The following is a 12,443-nucleotide window of genomic DNA, read 5'->3' as shown; positions in this document are numbered from 1 at the left end:
ATTCCCGGTTCAAACAAAAGGAGTTGTGCAGGCTCAAGCTCACGTTCTTCGCCAGGTCCTCCTCTAGTATCGATTCCCTCGCCTTGGTATTGTCTCTAGACATCTTACCCACTCTCTTCCATCCTGTCGTGATTGCATTACGATGGGTTAACAGGGGTCTCTTGAAAACTTCCGGCCCAATCTCGGCCTGGAACTGTCGATACTCCTTTTGATGTTTTCTCATGTGATCTTTCGTTGTCATGTACAACCAGGACGTCAGCGTTGCCCGAAACCATGGGAAGTACCTCAAACGGCTCCAGACATGTCTGACTTCCGTTGGTATGGCGAATACCTTGCACGCAGTCTCAAACAACTCGAGTCTCCTACTGTAGTCTATCGCGTATATTGACTCTGCCGTTGGCGTCCCCGCTTCCCGATACTTCGTTATATTCTCTTTTATCCATCTCAGAGCCAAGATCGTACTCACTACCAAGATCGTCACCTTCTGTCGGTGATCCGGTAGTCCGATCGACCGGATTTCTTCCATATCCCACACCAGGCAAAGGTTCTTGTGATCTGGATACCACACCGTTTGCGCTAAACAGTGGCATGGGCATTCTCCATGGGTGATTTCAATGCTCCTGAGGTTACGCTCCCCCGAGGCTTCCAAGAGAGGCTCAAGCTCCATCATTTTCTCATGCATCGTGTCGTTATCTTCCAGGTTTGGAGCACTTCCCACAGGTTTTCCGATCACGTTTTGTCTCTCGTGATCGCTTGTGTTCTCTCTCTCCAACTTCAAAAGTTCTTCTCCCCAGATTTCACTCAAGTCATCTCTCAATTCTTTTGGTACTGTCCCTCTGATTTTTCTCAACAACTTGTGCGAGTGATTCGATATCCGAGCCAACCTCACGCACTTGGGCACTGAGAAGGCCTTGTCCACCAGTACTCTCTGGCTGGATGCTTCCACCATCACCATGTGCAGTGGGTAATGACTTCCGCACAAGTTGGCCATCATTGACCCTATCAGCGATTTCGCGTTCAATGGCAAGCCATAAGCTTCGCTCATGGGAAATCCCATTTCCGCCTCGAGACCAACCTTCCAGCTCCGGATGTGTTTTTGAGTCACCGGCAACACCCCGGGCCATGATTCTACGCTCAACGCCGTCACTAAATGATGTTCAGATTCTAGTCTTTCCAGTGACTGCAGATTACACATTCTCGAGAAGAATCCGAGAGCTGTCGCTATATTCACCGTGGTTCTCGCGTAACACTACGCTACTATTTGCACTTCACTTTTCTCCCTTTCTGTTATGTCTTCGAACCAGGTGACCAGGTCTTCTTTTTGAAATGACAGTATTCTAACGCATGACCGTCCATCGCAGGTGTGCTCTCCGTTTCCACACGTCGAATCCAGACAGCTACCCGGCTCCAATTTCTTTGCTGACCCGGGATTACTAGTCTTTTCGCCTGGCTCTTGCATCTGAGGTGAAATTAGCTTATGCAGCACACTCAACTTTGCCAGATCTTCATCTTCCGTTGGTGCTAACCTCACTCGCTCGGTGGTTTCCTCGATCAGACTCGCGTGGGGATGTGGACACCAGGAGGGTCTTAATAGTTTCCATACCACTCCCAAGTTCGTGGTTAACAAGCCATTTCCATCGCCCATGTTCACTTCAACTCTCTTGTCTGAACGTGGTATGCTCACCACCTCTGGTGTTTTCTCAAGAATCAGGCCCAGGCTCGGCCCCTCTTTTTCCACCGCGTCTATTTCCATTATTCTTTCTGTCCAAAACTTCAGTAGCTCCGCTACCTCATGGTTCCTGTGGGCGCCTCCAGCTTCCGAGTCTAAGAAGGGGTTGTAGGCCATTCCCATCACTCCAGACACATATTGGTATTCCCCCTTCTCGCTGATTCTCGAGTACTGCTCTGACGAGGCCAGGTTACGGTGAACATCATGTTCTTCTTCGAACTTCTTATTATAAAACCTCCGTACCTCGTCTAGCTTCCTATGGTTCTCTAGGGATAGTCTGGAACCCTCTTCCTTTTCTATTCCTGTGCTCTGATACACGTTCAAGATGACCGTTGAGACTCTTTTTTCCATGGTTTTGCTTGCGCTTGCTCTCTGTTGGCATGCCAGGATGGTGCTATCAGACATCATCGACATTATCCATCTCAAGAAACACGTGGCATCCTTTCTTCTGGCCAGGCTCAAGCCTGAGTTGTCCCTGGCTACGTGTTGCATCAGTGCCTGATACATCTCTAGCTTCTTGCTTCCCAACTTCAGCCTGTCATACGAGGTCAGTGTTTCCAACTCTATCCCCACCAGACTCCAGGTGAACATTAATTGTCCTGCAGTTCTAACGAAGGGATTCGCCATTAATGGTGGTGCTGATGAGGGTGTCCTCATTGCTTCTTCAAAATGATCCTTCAACAAACTCTGCCAGGACCTCTTCAGATGATTTGCCATTTCTATTCTATTAACCTCGGCCTTTTGCTGGGTGGCCCAATTACGTCGCTTGCGAGCTACTCCACTGTCCAACTTCTTCCAGCAGTCCTCCATTTCTTTCAATGTTTCAAGAGCCACCCACCACGTCCGGGAGGTGTTCCTCGTCTTGTTCCTTTCCAATGGATCACTTGTCACTCGCTTGCCCGTGGCCTGGTGTGCCTTCGAGATCCATTCTTTGTCGACATCTACTTCCCATGTCTGTCCGTTCGTTGAACCTCTCTTCACGTTTATCTTTTGAGGTTTGAAGTCTTCCTCCGATGTCGAACTGGTGGAAACCTCTATTTCCCTCTCTACTTCAAGTGGTCTTCTGAGCTCCGAGCTGCTCTTGTAGGCCGCCGTTTTGCATCTAGCCAAAACCATGGGCGCCGTCTCTCTCAAGTTTCCTTCCGAAACAGCATCCACTGAAGGACTACCCAATCCTTCCACTTCTCTCTTCCTCTTGCGAGTCTTCACATCTCTACTTGAGGGTGTTGTGGCTACCATCACTGATTCGACCTCTCCATCCACTCCTTCCAACTCTTGCCTCCCCCCTGCTCGAGCCTTAAGGATATTAGTACTTTTAATCATATTACTAGTCCCAACCTTATCAACCATTTTATCTACAGTTTTTTGTCTCCGAGTAGAGCTGTCCTCACATTTTTCTTCTCTAGTCTTAGATCGTGAATTCCTCAGCTCTACCAGCTTGCTCAGTAGCTCTTTTCTCGCCTTCTCATCCAGGCCCGTTCCTATCAGAAGCGGTTCTCCAAATCTTACGACTGTGTCCCACAGTTCCTCCTTGAATTTGTCCAGCGTCGTCTCGCTGCCCACTTCCTGATTGAATTCTTCCAAGAACTCCTGCCAAGCATCGTCCTTCAGTGATCCCAGGAATATGTCCCTGTTCCCTTCGAAAGTGTTCTTTTCCCTTTCCTCCGAGCTCAAGAGTATCATCCCCATATTGAAGGTCTCACTTGCCAATGGCAATTCCAGATCCTTCCGGGGAGACGGAATCAGGGGTGGTGTGGCAGTATCTGCCCAATTCTCCTCGCTCAAGTCTTTCAACAGCTCTTGAGTGGTGAGCTCCTCCCCTGATGGCCCTGGTTCAGGCGTATTCCCCACTTCCATGTCTTCACCGGCTTCACTGAGAGTTTCATCCATACTCTCCTCTTCTGACTCATGTCTCCTTCTCTCGAGAATTTTCTTAAATCGGTCCTCGACGGGTCCGCTCCTCTTGTCTCCAGGTGTGTCCACGGACAGTGGTGATGGTGTCGTGGGATCCAGCTTTTTGTATTCCGTCAGTGCTACATGCAGTTGACCTGCTGCATCTAGTTCTGTTCCTTCCTGTCTTATTTCCACCTGTTCCAAGCCATAGGGCGCCTTATATTTTCTCGTGGCAAATTTCATGTCGTCCACCAGTGCGACGTGTCCCTCCATCACGATCATCCTGCCATCATCCCATATGGGTAGCATATTCTCAAGTCCTTCCTTTTCAAGAGTCCTCAAGACTTTCCGCACCTCATATCCAGGGGGCTGCGAACCTCTACTCTTTTTCGCTTGCGTCGTCCACGAATTTACCTTCATCTCGCTGGTGTGGAAGTAGACTGCCGCCGTGTAGCCGATGAACAGGGGATCCCAGCCATCCGTGAAATGCCTCTGCGTTTCCTCCGTCATCATCTTCGCCATTATGGAGGGAACCACCAAGGGACTATTCATTCCCAAGGTCATCCTCCTGACTGTCGGGAACTCAGGCATGGTGGCTGGTAGGATTTCTTTCTCCATTATGGCCTTCAGCTCCCTCTTGACTAGTGCAAAGCACTCCTTCCAGGCGGGGATTCTCAAGACTTCTCGTCCGTTGGCCGTCAATGGGTTTAGGTTCCAAAACTTTGGATACATTTCAATGGGGCCCTCTCGCTTGCCTCCCATTCTACATTGCATTTGTCCCCTGAAGTTGCACACCATCATCTCGGCATCTTTCACTTTTCCGAAGAGTACCGTGTTGCTCATGCGCGCCCTGAGCACCTCCTGTTGACACCAATTCAGCGCTGTACCATCCAGTACGCTGATGAGACTCAAGTGCGTCATCGAGTGACGATACGTTATCACCAGGGGATCTGGAAACGCGTACGTCACTGCTGGACCATAGATGCAGGTCACCACCTCCTCTAGACCCCGGATTATCCCCATTGGGTCCGACCTCATTGCCAGGCACAGGTCCGTCAACAGAGGCATCCCTCTGTTCGTCTTCTTCCATTCTTCTCTCGAAGTTGGATTCTCATCTTCACCCGTCATGTGCCGATTTTGCATCATGAGGTATTGCACTAGCAACGTCTTCAACCCTGCGGCACACTTGTAGGAGCTGGTTTCAATGCTCGTGTGGACTCTCCCCATAGACAGAGGCTCTCCATATTCCATTAATCGATGAAACGACACCAATTCCCCATGGGTCAAGAGCACCAGTGCCAGGTACCCATCAACTCGAAGTGTCTCCACTCCCCGACTAAACATGTATGCTGGGCCCATGTTGAACAAGTATCTGGGGTAGACCAAATACAGGGCCAAGAGCAGGCTGATGGGCATGCCCAGTATCTCCTGCACGAAGGCTCCAAAGATAGTCGCCGTGGTACCGAATATTCCTGCCAAGAATTCCTTCTCCCAGCAAGGACTCAAAAACTTGAGAATCTCGTGATCCCTCCGAGTCTTCAATTCGCCTTTGGCGTGCTCTCTCCAGAACCCTCCAATCGTCACTTCATTGGCGGCCGAGACAAATCTAGCCACCGTCATGTCTCTTACTTCGGCCAGCTCCAGTTGCTTCTCTAGAAAACTCCAGACTTGTTTCACGAGGAGTGGTGCTTCCTCCCTTGTCTTATTCGTGGCGTTCTCCAGCCTTGGTGTCAAAAATGGCCACCAGCCATTCTCTTGAGTCAAACGATATTTCAACGATCCTAATTGCTTTTCCGTCTCGGCCACATTTCTTCTCTCGTTACTGGGACCTCTAGACTTGCTGGTGGAGTTTGTGATCTTCACATCCATACTCCGAAACCACAGGCTGGTCGTTAATTTGCTTATCGCCGGGTGATCGTCCCCGATGACTGGGCTGAACTTGAGTTGCCTGGCAAAGTTCGATATCTCTAGCAAGAGCACCTCGTCTAATACGATCAGGATGTCGGCTAGTCCATAAAAGCCCCTCAGTGCATGAGATATGTCCGCCCATGCCGCCGCCAATTCTGACTTGCGAAGCCTCAGGTTCGATGGCTCCAACTCCCGATTGGGGGCTGCCATTAGAATCCGCCATTCATTCTCTTCTGCTATCAGGACCAAGACCGCGTACACGAACTGTAGGGCGGGTGGCATATTCGCGTATCCAGGGGACGTGGTAAACACCACCTTCGTCTTGGACCCGAATCTCGAGACAACATTCTCTTGCACTTCATTCATCGCCGCAAACAACGCTTGAATGGCTTCCCATATCTTCCTCGATGTCGGAATTTCATCGCCCTTTAGTTGCTCAAGAAGTCCCATTGCGTGCAGGTGATCATTCATCCCTGCAAACAACAGCAGCTCAGGTTCACAGGGCATCTCCGACTTTATTGCCACTACCAGAGTTAACATCTGATTTAATTCAGCTCCTGGCAAAGAGTATATCAAAGTCTCCGGCCAGAACAACTCGGGAGACGTTCCTTCGAAATCTGATCCCGCCACAATGACTACTCTCGCAGCAGCTGGATCTGCTCTATCATAAACTGCCAGGGTTTTGGCCAGCTGGGTACTCCCACAGGGCTTCCCGTACCTGGGATCTTCCGCCAATTTCGAGCCTTCGTAAGCGGCATCTGGCAATCCCGTTCCTCCCGGATTGAGTAGCTTGTCTACCACCTTCAACTGTGCCGGGGTTGCCAACCTGATCCTGGCGATGCTAGTTCGGTGCTTGGGGGGTTCTGCTATAAGTCCAGGACTCCCCAGCAGCTTGAGAGGTCTGTAGTTAATGGGTCCCATGATCGCTTTTGTGGGAATTCCAGTCAGGTCTGTGGTCTCCATCAACTTCGCTCTCGAGAAGTGCGCCTCATGAGCTTTCAACCAGTCCACGCAATGATGCCTATTCAAATCCTCGTGTGACACTCGTTCGATCCCCAGGGTTTCCGCCAATTCTTGCCTGCATTCCAAACTCTCTAGATCCAGTTCTTTCACCTTCTCAGGATATCTCAAGCGAGCGGTCTCCATAGACTTATTTTCCCGTTTGCTCTCTGCCACTACCACTGAGGATATCGCCGAGCTTGGAGTTGTTGATGACGTCACCTCCTCAGACTCCATTGGCGTGGCACTCTGCAATCTGGTCTGGCTGCTCCTTGAACTGTCTCTAGTGTCAACTCTCGGTCCCAAGCGACCAGACAAGGCCCTTGAGGCAAGGAATGGTGGGTTCGGAGGTGGTCCTAATGTGAATTGGGCTGTCTCTAGCAGATCCGCCTCCAGCGCATTTATGTGTTCTTGGAAGACGTCGTTTAGCCACTCTGCTCCCCTCGGTCTATCAAAATGGATTCCATCACTGGAGGTGTCTTCAGGGAATCCCTCTTTCTCCATGCGCTCTGCCACGTCCAACAGTCTGACAGGGAGCACACTCTTCCGGTGGATGTCTCTTATCACCTTGTTTAGGTTCCGCACCTTTTCGTTCATCTCCAAGGCGTGCTGATCAAACATCATGTTGTAGGGGACAGTTCATATCGTCAACAGGATGGGGTCCATCTGAATCCTCAGTTCCTCAAGAAGGCAGCTCACCTTATCGTGCAGCCTTGTTATTTTCCTCGCTTCACCCCTTGATACATCGTTGGTCCCGACCATCAGGGTCACCGTGTATACTTTGGTCATCCCCAGCATGTCAAGCGTTGCCAACATCTGTGGCGTGGCAGCTCCAGCGAAACTCAAGATTCCCGTCTGCCAGTGCGATCGGATCCGGGTCAACACCCGCACCAGGCTGTCCCCTACGATTAGATGAACCGCACCTTCTGGTACCCGGGGTGGCGCCAAGTACTGCACCCAGGCCGCATCATGAAAGCAGTCTCTCCTAGCTTTCTGCTCCGTACTCCAGTCCAGCCGATTGTGCCTGTGGTACCTTCCCTCTGTATTCTTCTTATAACTCAAGATCACGACACTCCTAACCGGCTGTTCCCTCCACGTCGGGGGAAGCTCCGGTCTTGCCGAACTCTCACGACTCTTTTGTCGCAATCTCTCGCCCAGTTCTCTCAGACGCGATGAGCCGCCGCTCACCTGACTGTCACTCGAGGTCGAGGTTGGGGTATATCCCGGCAGCTCCACATCCATCAGTGGGCGTATGGGTTGCGTCTCTAGGCTACGCAAGGAAGACGTTGCGTCATTCGGTATCCAAACTTCCAACCCTTCACTCATGTGTTCTCGGGCCTCGCGGTCAAGGTTGAACCGTGCTCTTGCTCTGGGGGCTTCATCCACCTCCATACGTGACTCTGGCCTCGAGCTGGTGACCACTCGCTCCTTCGGCCTGGCTCCCTTCTGTGCATCAAGCTCGCGTTGTCGTTGTTCTATTCTGTCCAATTCCGACCTCAGTTGATCACGATTTGCGGCGTTCTCCCGCACCCTTAACTCCTGTTGATGTTCAGCTTTTTGTATCTCAAGCAACCTCAGGGCCTGGTCTCGCTCGTTGACCGCCTGGTCCCTTTCCAGCTGAACCTTCTCCCGATCCAGCTTTGCCTGATCCCGATCGAGGTTCGCCTTATTCCTTTCCTTCTGCGTCTTCTCGAGCTCTTTCTTTAGAACACCTAGATCCGGATATGCCTCGGTCGTCTGTTGCATTCGTGACATCGATGGCACCCTACTCGAGCTCTGGCTTGTGGACCTTATTGTTGGCCTAGTCGGTAGTGGGAATTCCCCTGCGCCATATTCGGTATTGTTATTCAGGCCAGGATTCCTTGCCAAGTCAAAACCCCTTACTCCTCCATCCACATTCCAAGACAACCATCTGGTCTGTTCTTGGTTCGATATTCCCTCGGTGGTGTAGCCGATCATCAAGACAGCCTCCGTTGCAGACTCCCTGCACTCACCCTGGTCCTCCAACTGGAGGATGGCATTCAGCATCACCGCCATTCTCTCGTCTATTTGGGTGTAGTCCAAGTCCCTCAGGCGTCTGTACAGCTCATCAAGAGTGGGCTTCTTCAGGGTCGCGGGCACGGATTTCCATAGTCGGTCTGCCATTCTTCGTGACTTTGGGATGTATACAGGTATGTGTTAACCAGCTCAAGAATTACCTTACCAGCTCAAGAATTACCTTACCGACTCAAGTATTACCCAACTCAAGAATTCTCTCGAAATGTTCCCTTGCAAATACTTGCTGTAAGTGCCGATTATCGCGAGTTCAATCAAGGTTTCTCTCTCTGTTTCTCGCTTGAGTATAGTTGGATTTTCAACTTTGTTTTTCAAACTTGATCTGAAAACAGAAAGCATATTGAAACTTGACATGTCATGTTCCTAACCTAGAGACCCCCCTTTTACCAGTATGGTTAAAATCTTATCATTTTCATATCACTTAAAACAATTCAATTGGAATTCCCTTAAAAGCATGCAGATTCATTTTATGTTTTAGCACCATTAACTCGTTTTAAAATTTAATTGTCATGCCAATCATATCTTTAAGATCCCTTTACCTGCGCCGCACCCCAGTACCTAACTCAAGACTCCTCCCTCACACCCGACTCGATACCCCCATGTACCCGACTCAGGCGATGCTCAAGTAGTACTTCTTATGAAGATACACCATTATCTCAGTTTCTGCAAAGACCACATGTAGGATAGCGTACAATTCCCTCGGGCTCAGTTTGCCCCTGTTCGGGTCATACACCGGCATTGAGACTTCTGTTATCCCTCTTTCAATCATGAAGTCTCGTAATCTTGTTAGTGCCAATATCACGTGTTTGGGATCGATTGTGTTCCTGTCATTGACCCTCGTTACTAGGAAGCACAGATATTTGCCCGGGACTTGTGCCACTGACGGTGGAAGCGCTGCCATCCCTCCCAGTCCTGGTCTCTGTCTGAACAGAAACTCTACATTCTGGTACTCTCTTTTGAAGTCAGCTTCCAATCTTGATTTGAAACTCATGTCCGCCGTGATGCAGATCGCGCTGGTCCTGTTTGACAGGATGAAGTCGCTATCTGTTATCATGATGTTCTCCGAGTATTCATTGGGTATTTCGAATTTCGTTTTGAAATTCCGACCTATAGTAGGCTCTGGCTCTTCTTCCTCCAGTTCCAATTCGCTCGTTTCTCTCACTTCCTTGAGCTTCTTTATCATCAAATTTTCGGTGTGGGTAAGTCCTACCCCCACTCCCCGGACAAAAATATTTATCGACGTCCCCGTCGATGTTGTCGGGTTTAAATTGTCCTGAGGAATGTCCAGTGGCCTGTCTGTTGCCGTCCATCCGAAAAGAGGGTCCTCTGTCTTCATGTAATTTGCTGCTGATACATCGACTTGCTGAATGCTTTGTCCTTCGCGGCTCTCGTCTTTGACATCACGCATCCACTCTAGAATCCTCAAGTTCGTGTTCTCCCTCCTCTCTATCTCACTCTGTTCGAGATCCGTTTCTACTTCTGGCGTCGAGTAATCATCCTGCGGATAATGACCACCATCGTCAATGACCTGCCATTCCTCTCCAGCTTCCAGTTCGCCTGCCTTCAGTAATTCCTCGCCCAATTTGTCTGGCTGTATCTTATCGATCAAGAAGTCATCCCCGTACCTGTTGTACCTCATGCCTGTGCGTTTGCGATTGCCAGTCCTGGTTTCCGGTGGTGTTGTTCGATCCGGTTCCATCCATTTCGGCACCTCGTCTTGCTCCGGGTCGTTCCAGTCTTCTTCTACAAATGATCCTGCATCAGACTCCACTCCTATCTTTTCATTGTCGTCCAAACTCAAGTTCTCATTACCATCATTTTTCTCTCTAGTGCCTTTCTCATTCACTTCACACGCTGGCTCTACCACCAGGTACTCAAGACCCTCCATGTCCTTCGGTATGCACCAATCCTCTGGAGACGGGACGTGAGGCTTCAGATTTTCATAATGTGCCGCTCGCCCCGTACTCAAGCGATAGAACCGTCCTTGTTGATGAACCTCCGTTATCATGAATGGTCCCCTCCACTTCTTGAGTAGTTTCTTTGTTCCCTTGGGCGGTATGACATTTTGGAAGACCCACACGTATTGGCCCACTTCATATGGCTTTGCTCGTAATATTTTTTCGTTGTATTTCCTGCGTTGCCTCATTTGCGCTTGCGCCGTGTTCCTCCTGCATAGCTCGTTCAATTCCTGTTGTCTTTTGATCGCTTCTTTCACGTATGCCTGAGGCGACGTCCTTTTCCCTTCGTATTCCGGGTAAAAGAATGTCAGAGGCATTGCTCTCTCCCTGCCCGTAAACATCATGAAAGGACTGATTCCCGTAGTTGAGTGCTGTGTACTGTTGTAGGCTCCTACTACCTGTGGCAGGTATTTGTCCCAGTCCGTCATGTATCTTGAGCAGTACACCCTTAACATGTTGACCAGTGTCCTGTTTTGTCTCTCTACCAACCCATTGGTCTGTGGATGATAGGTTGTCGAGTGTGCTTGAGCAATGTGCGATCTCTTCATCAATTCTTTTGTCAAGTCCCCTACAAAAGCTTTGCCGTTGTCCGACTGGAAAGTCATTGGACAACCATACCGCGATATCCAATGCGTTATCAGATGATCACATGTCTCCTCGGCCGAGGCTGTTTGGCACGGGACCGCTTCCGCCAACTTTGTGAAGTGATCTATTATAACCAGTATCTGGTTATATCCCGACTCCGTCATGCAGATTTTTTGATGGTCTATCTGCACCACTTCATTGAACTCTGAGCTCTCAACGGACTTGAGGGGAAACTTCATCTTCCTTGGGTCTTTTACCTGGAGACATGCCAGGCAGGCATTCACCCATCTCCCGCAAGCTTTTCTCATTCCTGGCCAATCAAACCTGTGAAGTATCCTTTGTTGTACTTTGTCTATCCCCTGGTGGCCCATCTGGTCGTGCGATCTGAAAAGCACCTCCGTTTGATACAACTGTGGCAGTATGATGAGGTTGTGTTTGTGTAATATCTTCTCCTCATCTTTCCTCTTGCATGCTACCACCCCATCAGCTGTGTGGTAGAGTAAGTCTTTTTTCTCTTTGTAGAACTGGCTCAAGATCTTGTAGCTGTCTTCCTCGAGTTCCCCCTTCTCCTTGACCCCCGACTGGATCCATTTGGAGAGGTTACTTGTCATTTTGTCATTCTTTTGGGCTCTTATTAGGTCTGACAGCCTATATCTTGCCTTGACATGCTCCTTTAGCGCCATGATCTGTCCATTCATCTCACCAGGTTTGTGGATGTCATCACTCAGCTTCACGCATATCATCCTTTTCACGATTTTCATATCATCTTCTGGCACCAGATTTGTTCTGACGTTTGAGTTGCATGATAGTTCTCTGTATGGCTTCCTTGAAACCGCAATTCTCTCAAGTTCCTCACCACCTCGTATCTCCTGTATCTCCAGATTGTACGTTCCTGATGATGGATCCGTCTGTAACTCCCTGTCGTGGTGCCTTGTCTTCTCTTCCGCCAGTATCATGCACAGACTGTCCTGGTTTTCGCTGCTCTCATCCGAGTCTTCATCCCATCCTTCACGCTCCCCGGACAATTTTCCTTCTCAGGTTCCTTTTTCCGTGAACCTGGAACACTCCCCGGACTCTTGACCTGGTCCCAGGTGTTCAGTATCTTCCTTGAACGTCACTTTCTTTTTCCTAACCCTGGTCTGCTCCAGAATGTCTTCGGGGATTTTGTCAACTAGTGACCGCACGACATCTTTGCTGTCAGTGACGCTTCCTCTTGATGAGTCAGTATCGTTCACTGTCTCTTTTCTCCGAAGTATAGTGAATTCCGGTTTCTCTGTACCCTTCTCCTGGATCACGGGCTTATCATCTGATAGTTT

This window comes from Symsagittifera roscoffensis, chromosome 2, assembly GCF_963678635.1.
Source record: "Symsagittifera roscoffensis chromosome 2, txSymRosc1.1, whole genome shotgun sequence".
Classification (NCBI taxonomy): Eukaryota; Metazoa; Xenacoelomorpha; order Acoela; family Convolutidae; genus Symsagittifera; species Symsagittifera roscoffensis.
The sequence above is the reverse complement of the archived record's forward strand: the minus strand, read 5'-3'. Positions refer to the sequence as shown.